We start from the raw sequence: 15,634 nt of genomic DNA on the forward strand, positions 1-15,634 counted from the left end.
ATTGTTGAAAACTAATTTTGTCTACTTCAAAATTTTTAGTTGGACTTGGTCTTTGTTTAATACTCTAGTGCATGTTATAAGTAAATATAAGCTCTAGAGAAATCTTAACATTCTTAGTATTATAGAAAATTAATTTATATTTATACCAAAGGGTTTCTAGAGATATCTGTTCTTCAAAACTGATGTGTTGGGGACAGAAAACTTTGGAAAGTAATTTGCTTTCCAAATAATGAGTATTTTTACTGCAATTGATGGAACAATGGCGAGTGTGGAAATTTCTGCTGAGATTGTTGAGAAATCGATGGATTGATCTTCTCAGATTTCGTTGACATGGACAAAAAGTATTTAGAAGTGAAAGCATCCCACTCCTGTAATTCTATAGCAATGCCCATGCATGGGACATGTCCGGTAGCACTTCTGCAGGGGGTGTTTCTAGTTAAGAATGTGATCATTTTGGTCAAGAACATTTTAGTCCAGTTTTATAGATATTTTAAATGTTTACAATTTGTTTCCTTACTACTAATATCCATAGTTCTCCTCATACGGGACCTAATATTAGATTTGTCATTTACTGTTTTTCTCAAAGTATTATCTAAGCAACATTTGGTCTCAACACATATACAAAAAAAGCTTTTTAACTTTCTAACTTCTGTCCTCCAAAGTGACAATGAAATCAGGCTTTTGGATAATATTTCTTTGACAGTGCTCTTGTGTATAATATTTATCTTGCTAGATATAACTTCTATTAACAAGTAGAATAAAATAGACAGTTCTACATATTATATCTTATTTTAGCTTATTTCTGAGGTCATATTGACTTTAGACTTTGTGTTATGAGATTTATCTTTTCCTTGTTTTAAACTTTTAGGAGATTTTAGTTCTTTATCAGTGTTTAATATTGAAAGTTTTCAATAAAATAAATTATTATCTGTAACTACTAGATATGTATAACACACACACACACACACACACACACACACACACACACACACACGTGCACACACACAAGGGGATTCCTATGAGCATAATATAACTAAAATTCCATGAAAAAAAATTCTTATTAGAAAGATTTTTTGTTCAATGGCTTTTATTTTTGAGAGTTTAGTGAAGGTAATAGCTAAAATAGCAGGGAATATATGTTTTTCCTGCTTTTGAATGCCTAGCAAAAGAATTTTAAGTAAAAATATTTTCAGAATCCATTTACAAAATTATGCTGGCTGTTACATGACAACCAGAAACTATTCCGTGTGAGTTGTTAATATTTTTGACTTAAAAACCATCTCTTACTGATTGTTGTCTTCATGGCCATTGCAAACCAATCTCTCTCTCTCTCTCTCTCTCTCTCTCTCTCTCTCTCTCTCTCTCTCTCTTTTATTTTCATCTCTCACTTCATTGTTCTCTGTCAGGCCTGGTCTAATGAAAAGTCTCTCATCCTAGCATCAATTTTATCTCCTATTTCACATATTTTCTTACTAAATCCTTATTTTACTGTCATGAACTAATTGAAACAATGAGTGATTTATCCTTTAAAAAATCAACTGGGTTGGAGCTCTTGGAAAGTAAAAACAGTTGAGTCTTTCCCCCATCCATATTGGCAGGCCATCTGATGTTTTCAGTGTGCAGGTCTTGTTCAGGTGACCATAGTTTTGAAATTTCATGTGTGCATTTCCCTAAAATATATAGAAAACAAAACCACAAATAAATGAATAACTATTGTACTTCTTTTGCTGGGAGGGTAATGTAAATACAACTATGAATTGTTTTTAATTCATATTATCTAGTATGTGGCAAGACTTATTCTAAGTGGTCCCAACAGCTGTAGCTGATATTTAATCTCTTCTTCCATAGAAATGTTGCCTTTTTTGTCTTTGAAACAAATACCCGAAGAAATATCAAATTATATGGAAAGTGCATATTTGGGATCACATTTCTAGGATGTTTCAGTTCAAAAATCAGTTGACTTACCACTCTGTGGCTCGGGAGGTGATTTGTTGGAAGAACGGCTGCAGGAAGGAATCTGCTCTCTTCCAGGCCCAAGAGAGGAAACATAAGGTGCTCCACTGGAGACCCACAGATCTCTCAAAAGCATGTCCACAGTGTCCAATGCCTTCCACCAAGTTCTGCTTCTTCAAGTGTTCCACTCTTTCCTAAGAGTGCCAAGCTTAGAACAAACTTTTAGCACATGATGCTTTGGAGAGCACTTGAGATCTGAACCACAGCCATAGCCTATACTTTAGTGGACATCAGCTTCCTTTCCAGCAGACAGAGGTTTTGTTGAAGCCAAGGACAGGAGGACAGCTGCAGAAGGGAGGAAGACCCTGAAGATATTTTAATTGTGGAAATCAGAGAAAAAAGAAGGAAATGGAAGAGGACATCTGAACACCTAGGAGATAGGAGAATGTCTGAGTGTGCTTCCCTGAAAGAGCATGAAGATGAAAGTGGTGAGGACTATTATTCTATACAACTGATGTTCACTGATAGAAATAGAGGAAGACATCAAAGGCTTAATAAACATATGCTGTTGGTGTAGAAAATAAATTGGGACTGAAAAATGACTGCCACTGGTCATACTGATGAGGCTAGCTAAGGTGTTCTGGTCAGAAGTATTTAAAAAAGAATGTAAAATGTGGAATCTTAGGAGTCATAAACTTCTTAGGAGCACAAACTTCTCTGGAGCTTTCAAATGGAGACAAAGAAATACAGATGCTACTGTGGTCATCCATTTGTGGATTATGTAAGTATGCCATTACAGTAATAGAGCCTAGGAATAGTAAATGGTATGCACCCTGACAAGAACATAATGTTTATTATCTTGTTCTTTGCAGGAAAAGTGTATCAAATTCCCTTATAGGAGACATTTGCGTTTTGTTTTCAAAATTAGACTTGTCTACTAGCTCTTGACCTGTATTCTTATTAGAATCATTTGGAATTCTGGCTGAGAGGTCATATTTTAGCTTCTTACATCAATCAAACATGATTGAGTACAAAAACAAAAGGAAGAGAGAGAGAGAGAGAGAGAGAGAGAGAGAGAGAGAGAGAGAGAGACAGGTGATAGCTGATTTGAGAGCAGCATTGTTAAGGGTCAAGAGGAAGGGTGTTGCTTTTTTTATTTTATTAGAAACAAGATTGTTTTACATGTGAATCCCAGTTCCCTTAACAATTCTTAACTGAAAAGTGGGGAGGTCAGTGTTCTGAAGAAACTCCCTTGTAAAGCAGACGTGTTGCAATAACTGTGGGGTCTTAGTCCACTCTGATAACAACCACACACCACCTCTGTAAATTCTGGGGAAAATGTTCATTATGGGGCAATCATGGCATCAATGACAGTGTTCCACTGTAGCCACAGTACTGTGGTGTAGTTCAGCTGGAATGCCGTTTCTCAAATTAGTAGCATATTTCAGATAAAGAAAGGAAGTCGCCTTAACTTGAAACTGCTGTGTCATTTCTTCTTCCTTAACTGAAATTCCAACCAGAGTTCAGGAAATGCCCCTAATGAGTGACTTCTCTTTTCTCCTTCCTCAACTAAGTGGATTCCAAGCAGTTCTAACCATTCATTACTTGTGAACAGATCCTTGACTTTTGTGCTTAAGTTATGGGAGAGGGGACTGTAATTTGGAGCTGTTCGTAGAGGTGATGACACTGCTAGAATCCAATCACTGCTGGTAGGTAACCAAACTGGAAGGTTAATTTTCTATACTTTAAACAAATATGAAGCCGAGTTCAATCAATACCTGTTTTACTTTGATAAGTAGAGCTTGCTTGTAATTATGCTTTCTTCTTGTGTGATAACCAGCTATCAGGATATTAGAGCAGTCAAACTATGATTTGTTATAATGTGATTGAAATATAACTGGGATGCTATTAATGTCTTATTTTAATCAAGATGTAGAACTCAGTTTTAGTTCATGATAACCAAGGGAATTCTTCCAGTTTAATATTCTCAGATATTTGCTATATTGGAATATAATTTGCATTTTATTTCATCGTATGCTATTTTATGAGTAAGTGTTAACTTCTATTTACATTCTAGCAATGTCTATTTTATTTGTTTTTAAAGGTAAACATATGTAAGTTTTATTCATAGAAGAAATACCACCAGGCAGGATTTTAGCTCATGCTCTTTCCCAGGCCAGGCTACTCTATTATTTTTGAACACATATAGATCTAACATATTGTTTAGCAGCTTGCAAGTACACTGAACTAGTAATTTTAAAGTAAAAATTTTAAATAGAAGCAAAGAAGAGTTGCTATTAAGGTCTTAACGACTAGGGCCAGAGTTGTTTCTCTTATATGTGCACAAACATAAATCTAGAAGTGTTGTATATGAATATATACCTATATTTTTTCTATGATTATTCCATATTATCAATGCTGCCTCATGTATTATTAGGAGTAGACATCTCGAGAACAAAAATGAACCTGAGATAATATTTAATTTTGCTAAAGTAGTTCATTGTAATTTATTTACTAGAAAGTTCGTTTAGTGATAAAAGAGTTTTCAATGCCCTTGACAGTTTTTCCCTGCTCAGAGGCTTTGTCAACAAAGTAAGCTGAATTGAAATGGAGAGTTCAGCAAGATCATGAGAGAAGGCTGCTTCCCTTGGATCTTACACGAAACTGATTGTGGCTAGACACTTTCAAGTACCTTTGAATTAAATCTTTCCCATGTTTGGTGAAAGCAACCTTAAATAGGTCAAACTTGAGGCTGACACTCGAGTGTTTAAAGAAATGTTTAAAGACATGAACTCAACAGAATACATATAATCTTCACATTGTCTCCTCAGTGGTTTTTAACTGTTACTTCCTAGTCTTTGGTTTCTTTGTGAAGCAGTAGAGTAGTGTTGTATATAAGCCCCTTTTGCTGAACAGAAATTTGTGGCTGATGTCCAAAACAAAACAATTTTTTTTCTTTCTTTCTTTTTTCTTTTGTTTTTTTTGAGATAGGGTTTTTCTGTGGCTTTGGAGGCTATCCTGGAACTAGCTTTTGTAGACCAGGCTGGTCTCGAACTCACAGAGATCCCAAAACAATTTTCTTAGAAGTTAGCATGACTATAATGCTTTAGAGATGGGTGTTTAAATTCTAACTAGCCAAGATATTTGCAAGATGTTTGTGTATAATGCCAAATTTTAGCACAATTGCACTTTTCAGGAATTGTAGTGATATGCAAAGTGGAAATATAGAAAATGATTTTAAAAACAGTGGCTTGGATAGTCAGAAAGGAGAAATAGGTAAAGCAGAAACTGAAATAACCAAGTGTCTTTACACAATGATTTGAATACATAGATGAAAGTTGCTTCAAGTGGAGCCATGTGGATACTGGCGGAAACCCTGTAGGTTCATCTTTTGTCCATCAGTGTAAAACTAATACTATTTCCAATCAGCTCAACACAGCCAAATTTTCAGGGAGATCAGCTCCTACAGTTAAAAGCAATCAGGACAACACAGACTAAAAAATGTAGAGATGACAGATCTAGAAACGGTCAAAGTTTACAAACAGCAGATCGCTGTTGTCAGCCTGTTCACAAATGACATGTTGCTATGGATAACTGTTGGCAACAAACGAGGCTATGCAGAGAGTAAAATGTTACTCAGGTGCCACAGGTAGTGCTTCTTTTGACCTAGCAGAGGAATTCAAGGCAAAAAACAAACAAACAAGAAAAAAACAGAAAAAAAATGACAGAGGCACAAAACAATAAAACCAACGAAGACTGGGTAGTAGTAGATTTGTTGAAGAGAAAGGAGAGAGTGAGGGAGTGAACAAAAAACGTTTATCTTTCTCTCTCTCATTCCCCCTCTCTCTCTTCTAAAACTATTCTAGAGCTAAGCTACCCTCAGAAATTACCTTTGACTACAAAGTTCTTTCCAACTAAATCAACCTATTGCACTCTTTTAAAATGAATCTGATTTCTTTTCATAGACAGTCATGGAGATTTTTATCTTACTTCTTAGAAAACCCACAACACATAGCTTCACCACAGTTTCTGAAACTATGTAGACCTTATTCCTATTGATATAAAACAAAATAAAAGACAATTAAGAAATCCTTTAAAAATGAGTCTACAAAATTCCCCTTTGTACAGTTGTGAATTACAATCCAGGACTCAGTGAAGGTGAGTTGTAGGTGTTTGGAAATGTCTCATCATTTGGCTGACCTAACTTTGTGACTGCAGTTGTCATTCCATGAAATTGGATTCTTTAGGACATGGAAAGTCCTGGACACTTCAAACTTAAACAAAACCAGTGTAAGAATGGAGGCAATTTACAATAAAACTTAAGAAAGTTGGGGAAAGGCTAGTATTGGAAAGTTGAAAGGTTGTGCAATTTTCTGACAAGACCAGTGTTAAAAAAAGATTGGTTACCAGGCATAGTGGCAAATGCTTGTAATCCCTGCACTTGGGTAGCAGAGGTAGGAAGATCTTGAGTTCACATTCCAGGTCAACATGGGTGAATAGTGAATCCCAGTGGAGAGGAGGTTCTTACTATTTTTTTTTTTAAATCACTCCCAGAAAAAACAGGAGGTTGAGCCTAATAACACCAAAGACCCATTAGGTTGCACTTTTTTTCTTTTATCTTTTCAGGTTTAAAAGAGGAGGTGAGAAGTTGGTGTAGAAGTTTCACTTGGTGTACATTTCTAAGAATAGATCCAAGTGAGGCAACAGAAGGCATTCAAAGGCCTAGAACTGGCCCTCTGCTAGGATTCCCATGCTTTCATGTCCATTTCTGTATCACACTGAAGAGTTTTCCAAATCATCTATTATATTGATTGAAGCAGTCTTTAGCTTGCCCAGTAATGACAAGCTGCTTCTACTGGACCACACACTTCTGCCCTGCCTTATATTCCCTCCTTTATTTCGTTTGTTCATACACAAACATGCTTCCAAGCCTTAGAAGACTGTGCACAAGGATAAATATTTGATTTTCTTAGTACTTAGACCCAAATAAGAATGTGAGCCAGGACTTTCTACATAATTAGATATTTATTTTCTTGTCTGCCAATTCCCAATAGTTAGTTATTCCATTAAGCATCTTTATATAACAATCTAGATCAGGATCTGCTACATTGGAGATCTGTCTATAGGCATGTGGTAGATTCACCTCTTCTGTTCCCTTAGGGCAGAGGTTCTCAACCTGTGGGTCGAAACCCTTTTGGTGGTTGCATATCAGATATCCTGCACATCAGATATTTACATTGCAATTCATAACAGTAGTGAAATTATAGTTAAGAAGTAGCAAATATTAATAAGAATATAATTTTATGGTTAGGGGTCACCACCACAGGAAGAACTATATTCAAAGGTCACAGCTTTAGAAAGGTTGAACCACTCTGTCCTAGAGGCTTTGCCAATGCAAACACATTCAAACTCACTAGACCACCTCTTGCCAGCAGAGTTCTGGTAGGCAGCATTTCAACTATCAGATTTTAAACTTTGGTAAAATTCTAGGTTTCTCTTTAACAAATTTTAGTGACCATGCATCTGGCCCTTTGACCATCCTCTCACATTTCTCTCCAATTTGAAAATCACTTTTCCTCTTCTATAATTACAATTTGCAGGCAATTTTCCAGCACAGGATAATTTGTTCTTTCTATCAAAATTGTAGTTACCACTATAAATTGTTTTTTCTATGAAGCCCATCCAAATCTTTTGATTTTTCTCAGTATTTTCAAATTTTAAGCATCAGTCTCTCTCCCTCATTCTTCTTTTTAACTGAAAGTAATCATCACTCATGAGCTTTTGTGTATTTCTTGTGAAAATTCCTATGAAATGTTTGGAAAGCCTTGAAAATAATCTACTCTTAAACTGAATAGGAAAAAGCTAGTAGATGAGCCTGCCCAATGTGTTAAGCAATGACACCATCCTCTGAAGAAGTGGACACCATGCCATCTAACCTAATTAATAACTCTGTAAATTTAGTTAAGTGGAAGATATAGAAATAGAGGAATGTACCTGATGCTCTATGTGATGGATTCTAGTATGATGGTGGTATCTCCTGGTGATCATTTCTGGTATTCCCACAACTACATAAAGTGACAAGTGTCATATTAGAAGTGTAGATGAATTCTCTGAGTTTGAGGGTGTGAGAAGACCATAGAGATATGAAGGATGAAGTGTATCTTGAAAAACAGTTGGCTAGTCTCTAGATAGACAAACAATGGAAACAAAGCCTTAGACCAAAAATTCATCAGAAGCAAAATGAGGCACAAAGTTTCCTTTAGAGTTTGGGGCCATTGTGAGGAATAGCAAGAAGGAAGTGTGGACAGATAAGTATTTTTTTTAGGACTTGAAGGAATTTGATGAGAGGTATAGCTTGGCCTGATCATCCATCAGTATCTGCATAGTCTCTTTGGTTCTAGTCATTCAGAGGAGAGATTAAAAGACAAATGCCTGGAGTGGTTTAGTTGTGTAATTTTGTTTGCAGAATGCTCCTATGCCTGCCTTAATCCATTGGGATCCCAGTTCTGAGAGGGGGAAGTTGACATGATCTCCCATCCCTAACACAGAAGGTCTTTCCAATTCACATCTGCTTCCAAAAGAAAAGCTAATTCTTTCCAATGAAGTCTCACTGGGCCCATTATATCTTAAGCGTAGGTCTATTCTGAAGCAGTAGATGGTCAACACAAAATAAGCTCAATGTTATTTTTGTAGACATTTTGTTGAATATTGCTTTTTTTGTCTTACTGGTGTTTTGTTTGTATATCATAGTTTCCGATTTTGTATTTTTATTTGGTTTGTGTGTGTATATTCTTTCCCTTTTTTATTCTGCATTTGTGTGTGTGTGTGTGTGTGTGTGTGTGTGTGTGTGTGTGTGTGTGTGTACATGCATTGGTTTGTTTCCTAAAGAAAGAGAAAGACAGGACATGGAATTGGATAGGTGGGGAGATGGAAATGTAGGAGTATCTGGGAGGAGTTAAGGGCAGGGGAAACCATGATCAGAATATATTGAATGAAAAAAATTATATATATATTATATATGTATATATATAATATATATATATATGGGAGAGAGAGAGAGAGAGAGAGAGAGAGAGAGAGAGAGAGAGAGAGAGAGAGACTGGTATCTCTGGGCCATATTTTGCAAAGAGGTGTCTTGTTGGCAACCAGAAAGCACATTGCAGAGCATATGATAGACCCCACCTCATGAGAGAACTTAAGCTGATACACTGTGATATTTCCCAGTGTAGAAAGATTCGTTTATGCTAGCATATATTATCTCTCAAACAAATTGTTCAAGCAAATGCATGATTCAGGGATTTCTGTGTGGTTGCCTGGTGTGGAGTTGGTGGAACACACAGTGAGTAGGAAGTCAGATGATCAGCATTTTTAGTTTGTTACTCATTTCCCATGTGATTTTGGATAAGTCTCTTTATGTTTGTGTAACTATAAGAACTATTGCCTAGTGTGGAGAATGAAGGTCCAGGTTGCCGCATGAGGAAAAAGCATAAGCAATCTCATGGGGCTCAAAGTCCACTCTTGTACCTGAGGATATCTTTGAATTTACTCTTAGGAGGTCAAACTTGCTTTGGACATAGGAGCTCTGAGACTGGAAGTCTACCTCTGAGCATAAAAGGAGGCCTTTTCCTGTCTGCTTATGAAGTCTCAATTTCACATTTTTGACAGATTTTCAAAGCACAAATTGTATCAATGAGCTCCTGCTTCACACTGAACCTCCTAATATTGTCTCCTGTTAGAGAGCTCTGCTTTGGGATAGAACTTTCAGAGCACAATGAAGCAGAGAATAATGTAGCTATGCATAATTTGGAAATTAACTGTTGCTTTGCTGTTTTTCTATAAGATATTACACATTTCCCTAGTCTCCAAAATGTATTGCCAATTCATTTGCTTTCTGCTGGTTGTACTAACATGTCTCCACTCCACTAAACATAGCCAATGGACTGTATGATGATGTCTTTGTCCGTTTGTGTAGAGATGGAACAAATCACCACAGCAACAACAACTGCACTCACCATTATCCACAATTTTCTAAGAAAAGAAAATGCTTACAAAACAGTCGGTAAGCTGGTATTAACTCTTTCAGTGGGAAATCAAAGAGAGCCCTTTAGTACTAACCACTTCTGCTTGAGTAGCAGTCTGTTTAGATGAATTTTATCACATGCCCAAGCAGTTACATTTGGTGAAATCTTCATCTCCATTTCCCTCCTTCTTCCCCATCTCTCTTCTCCTCACCTTCCCTCCTCTCCCCTCTGTTAACTGTTTTTTTTTTTTCTCTCATCTCTTCTCATAGTTGCTTTTTTCTTAGGTGATCATAGGAAACTTTGATTGTGTATCAATTATGACTAAAAGCTTTCCAAATGAGCTGATATATTTGAGTCTGACAATACTCTGGAAGCAAGTGGTGCTACCACTATTTCTCTAAAGGGGGAATGATAATTTGAAGACCCGTTGACTTTCCCACAATGGCTGATGGTTGAGCAATAGACTGGGACTGGAATGAATCTGAGTCTGTAGGTGCTTAAACTTTTCCTTTGCTGTAGACAAGCCCTCATCTTTATAGCAGAAAAGGGGGGAACTGTTTAAGGTGGGAGAGGACCCATCAGAATCTATGCTATACTGTTTCCTAGGCTCACACAGGAAGGATAACGAGGCCTCTAGCTGTATTCAATTTGCAAAAATAGCAGATGCAGAGGTAACAAGGGACTAGAAAAAATGTCTGCATTTCATGAAAGAAAGGGGCAAAGTGAAGAGACTCATTAATGTCGAAGCAGTAGATGGATAACCAGTGACAAATATCAAGTAGATTTGCTTCAGTTTGGGCACAGAAAGGTCATTGATTATTTTTGGTTAAACTGGTTCACAGAGGCCAGGTCTACACTAAAAAAAGGGAATTAATTGCTTCCATTTCCCACTAATTGCCTCAACATTTCCCTTTGCTTTGTCATTGGAGATTTGGTCAGAGAGGAGAAAAGTCAGAAGTCAGAGTTTGATGGAATCTACATAAAAAGGGAATCTGAGGAGACCAAATTATGGCATTTGGTGTAATAATGATAATGATATTTAGCATTTTCCCTGGGAGTGCTGTGGATTTTTAGAGCCCTTTTCAATCTTTAATCAGACCATAGGGCACATTTAAAAGAGTTCACTGTTTTTATTTCCATCTAGAGGATAAGGCATCACAGAGCGATGAGCTGACCCAGGGCAAGTCCCCTGAGATGTTAATCCTGTACATTAGATCATACCCTCCAATGTTGAGTTTTAGCTGGAAGCCCAGGCTCTTCCCCGTAGTGTAGTTCATTCCTGCTCCTTCAGTCTTCAGGATTTTTGCACACTGCTCTTTGAGATTATGGTCTCTATCAAGGACTGAAAAGTCACCCTTGAAAGCAGTATGAAATGATTTTGATACTGTAAACATTTCTCAGTTTTCTGCCTATTCATATTAGGTCTATCATCGTGTGACAAGGCATTGTACTTTGTGTTTGCTGGAAAAGTGAGTCTTTAGAGTCCTTTAGAGCTTCAACTCCTTTGAAACCTGGGAGCTTTATCCAGCAAACACTTGTTGTTTTGGAGTCTAATGTATCAATTTAGAAAACTGACTATCATAGTATTCTGCACATGCTAGGTGAGTGTTAGGTGATTCTAGTTTCTGTGGTTTACTGACAATTCCTTCTGAGTGACACCTGTCTCTTCAGGAAGTTCAAAACCTTCGATAGCAACCACTCTCTTTGCTGGGTAATCCAAAATGTAAGTCATTGTTAAGTGTATTATGTATTCTTAGAAACATGTATTAGAAGGTGCATAGGATTTAAAGCAAGATGGTTAGATTTCCAAAGTCATATCTGCTGTTTGATCCCAGGTAGGTCAAGTGATTTATGGAATTCAGCTTCTTTATTTGTTAATCTTATCTATCTACCAGGACTTTTATGGAGGTTAAACCAGAAACCAAGGACAAAGCTTATCAATTAACAATTTCACAGAATAACAATCTTGCAATGTTGGCAATTATGCTTATAAGTGATATTGTTGGATACTGGAGAGATATTGAATAGTTAATTGTTAATGGGACTACACTAAAACAGCATATGCTGTTTAGAGTACTACTTAATAAAATATTTTATTTGAACAGGGGTCATTCAATGTTATGGTGCACTTGAGCTGGATCATCCTCCTGTGGTTCGCAAGGCATTGTCCAGTTTTGAAAATGGTCTTCTAAAACTAAGTAGTTTTGGTTGGAAGAAGACCAGAATTTGTGTTGTTGTATTATATCTATTGGGTAATTAAGTGTGCATGCACACTGGTAATGAATATCTGGTCCAAAGCCACAAGGCTTGCCATTCAGTGGGGGAATCGGGTTTTATGGCTGGCTGGCTGGATTCTAGAACTTGGAATCTAACATAGGCTTTGTAAGTTCTGGAACACATTTCCACATTGGCATTTGTCAATGAGCAGTTGAGTTCCTTTCACCCCCATTTTCAAATGTAGTCAGGATGTATTTTCATGGCTCTCTCTCTTTTGACAAAATGGCTACTCATACTGAGAATGAAAAAGAACTAGGGACACTGCCATCACTTTCCTCACATCTCCCATGTCATTCTCCTTTGTGTTTTGCTACATCTGAGAAAGACTTGTGAGTGTGTACCTTTGTTTGGACTTGTGTTAACTTCCTAAGAATTGTGGTTCTGTAGACTTGTGTGTGGTCCCGAGTTCTCTTCTACAGCTCCTACCACTTGCCTCTTTTCCAGAGCTCTCAGAAAATCTATGAGCCATTCCTCTTTGTGGAAGTTGTGAACTCACTCCAGTGTCAAGAGCTCTTGAGTGCCAAACTAGCAGCTCACAACTTTTTGGACTTGCTATTCCTAAACAATGCCATGTAATAAAACTCTTTTCAAAGATATAAACAGAACACACCTACAGAAACAGCAGACCTGAGATTGTATACATGGACACTTGGTTTGAGTATTTTGATTAACTTGAGTGCTCAAGTCAGTCAAAATGTAATCACAAGTGAAGGCAACGGTTTGACAGATTTTTTTTGGCCTGCTGATTGCTGATTTGGTTGGCTTGCCTGTCAGACTGAAGTGGTCAGATTGACTGGAGACATCCTAACAGACAAATTTGACTCAGGAAGACGTGGGTGGCTGTATACTAGAATCTACTTTAAATAACTTATTTGAAATCTGCACCTATTTCCCTGGGACCAGGGAGAGAAGTTTGAAAGTGACATGCTACAGCATTTGACTTTCCAGACTGAGATGTCTCAGCAATAGTTAGAGTTTGCAATATGTATTTATAGGCTACAACACAATCACAGTTTCCTGATGCACACACAGTTCAAGAAGACTGAAACTTTTTTCCAACTTGGGAGCATCCTAAGAAAGCCTCACTTTCGCTGACTTTTCTGAAGGGCTAATGATAGACATATGACAGTAAATGACTTCTCAGATATGGTGTAACTCATGAAATCAGCAGTGCATTTAATCAGTAGCGTTTTTTAGTAAACAAAGTTGGCCTTGACAGTATTAATGGTCCTTCTAGAGACAACTGATGAAAGAAAACAAAAACAAAACGCTGAATAGAACATAAGAAACAAGAAAGTTTGGCAGAACTTATTATTTGAGCTAGTTTTGAAGGAAGCCATTTCAGGTATCATTTATAATGTCCCCTCAGAAACTTGATTTTGTAACCAACTCCCAAACTTGGGCAAGACAAAAATAACACTATAAAAATGTAAAGGATGATTTATGCTTATATTAGTCTTGGATTTTATGGGGAAGACATAACGAGGTTATTGTCTGCTCTAAGCATATTTTTATAAAGTCTGGTTTATGTTGGTTGAGTAGCCTAATGTATTTACATTGAGAATCTGAAATATCCTGTTATTGTTAGGATGAATTATTTATGTGCTGTTCCTTAACTCCCCCCAAATTCTTACTTTTCATGTGAAAATGTTTTGTAAATGTTCAGGATTTAGATGTTATCTCATGTACTTAAAAAAATAAATTCAATGGTAAGTTTAGGTAGAAGTTAGGGGGAGAATGTTTGCAAAGACTTTAAAATAATGACAGGTTTCTTCAGATAGCCTAACACTCGTATTTTCTCTACATTAGAGTCACTTAATCTATCATGCTATTTTTTAAAATTTGTGATTGATCAAGAGAAAAGAAACTTACTTTAGCTTTGCTGTCAAGCTTATGTTTCCTAGCCATATTATGAATAATTGTTCTTAGCAATAAAGTCTTTTACATGAGTGAGACAGCTATGGAAAATTTCTTACTATAAAAGTGCTATCAGAGGGGCTTTGGGGTATATATTCAAATACCATATGTTCTTAACAAACTAATATCATTATTCATACTGTCTCAGTGATCATCTTGCTGCTTCACATCATTTACACATTTAAGAGTATTTTAGTAGGCTATGCAGAAGTATTGTACATTTTATTTTACTGGGGGATGATTTTTGAAATGTTCCCTCCTCATTGTTAGCAATTTTCATGAAGGTATTTGTTAACCTGAGTAGCAAAACTTTCAATAATGGCTACTGGTTGGAAGCAAGGAATTGGTTTTGGGTACTTGCTTTGTTCTGTCACCTCCTTCCAATCTTTAGGGAATATATGTAGGATTCTCAACTCACTGGCTGGATGTGATGGTCAGATGAGAAAAGGTAGAGAAATAACAAGAAATGGATATGAATCAAAGCAAGCAGTATGTATCTATGAAGTTACACAATTATCATTAAGACTATGAAAATATTTTTTAACTTCAAAGCACAAGGACAGACGTAAGTAGACTTGGTTTTTCTTTTAAGTCTGCAGTCTTTATTTCTCTACACCTTAGCTAATTAACTGAAATATAAATAAGGAATGGTTATTATAGGTGATTAAGTTGGAGATCATAAAAGGGAAGAATCAATGGGCATAAGATTTTTGTGAATAAATATTATCGTATAAGAATCAAGTTCAATGCCATTATTATATAATCCTATAATCTTATAGCTGCTTATTAAAAAACCCAGCCTGTATGGTATATGATCTGAGCCTCTGATGGAGTGTGAAGTTACCAATGGTGGATACAATGAGCCACCAAATTGTCTGTGCTCCATATCACTATTTTTGCTGTGCTCATGGGAAGTGGAAATATTTAACATTAAGAAAATGTCTTCCAGTTTATCATTGTAGAGTACTCTACAAGTCATAACAAAGAAGTCAGAGCCATGTTTGCCCCTGAAGTTTAAAGAAGCATGGTTGATAGACAAGCTTACTTCCATACTTCTTACATGGTAGAGTATTTGATGTGATGAACAAAACTGTTGCTGCTAACAAGCATGCGTATTTGCTATTAGGTTGAGCATCTCCTTGAATGGTCAGTGAACAACTGCAGGGAAAGGTGAAAGTGCTGCAAAAAGTCTATGAGAGAAGATGAGTGAGATCTTGACTCTGAGGTTGAAGTGTGTAAGAAGGGTTCTAAGGCCCTGCGCTAGATGCCAGAGCTCAGTCTGCAGCTCTTTCGTTCTCTCTGTGTGTATTCTCTTTGGTCTAATGGAGTCCTTTCATTCATTGGATCTTCCATTTTCCTCCTACATAACCTGGCCTCACTCACTTTCACATCCAGCTTTGCCTAACTAGAATTCCATGTCTTGTCTCTTTCTTAGGCTATTTTACTAGCTCATTTATGGTCAGTGC

At 36.7% G+C, this 15,634-nt stretch overlaps 1 protein-coding gene across 1 annotated transcript in view; it reads left to right on the top strand.

The window, feature by feature from the left end:
* The first annotated feature begins 3,475 nt into the window (after positions 1–3,475).
* The window catches only part of Tfec (transcription factor EC), a 72,659-nt gene continuing 60,500 nt past the window's right edge, over positions 3,476–15,634 (top strand). Inside the window, exon 1 of the mRNA XM_027389935.2 lies at positions 3,476–3,662. The gene's annotated coding sequence lies outside the window, so the exon portion shown is untranslated. The remainder of the gene's footprint in view (positions 3,663–15,634) is intronic.

This window comes from Cricetulus griseus (assembly GCF_003668045.3).
Source record: "Cricetulus griseus strain 17A/GY chromosome 1 unlocalized genomic scaffold, alternate assembly CriGri-PICRH-1.0 chr1_0, whole genome shotgun sequence".
In the NCBI taxonomy this organism is placed as follows: Eukaryota; Metazoa; Chordata; class Mammalia; order Rodentia; family Cricetidae; genus Cricetulus; species Cricetulus griseus.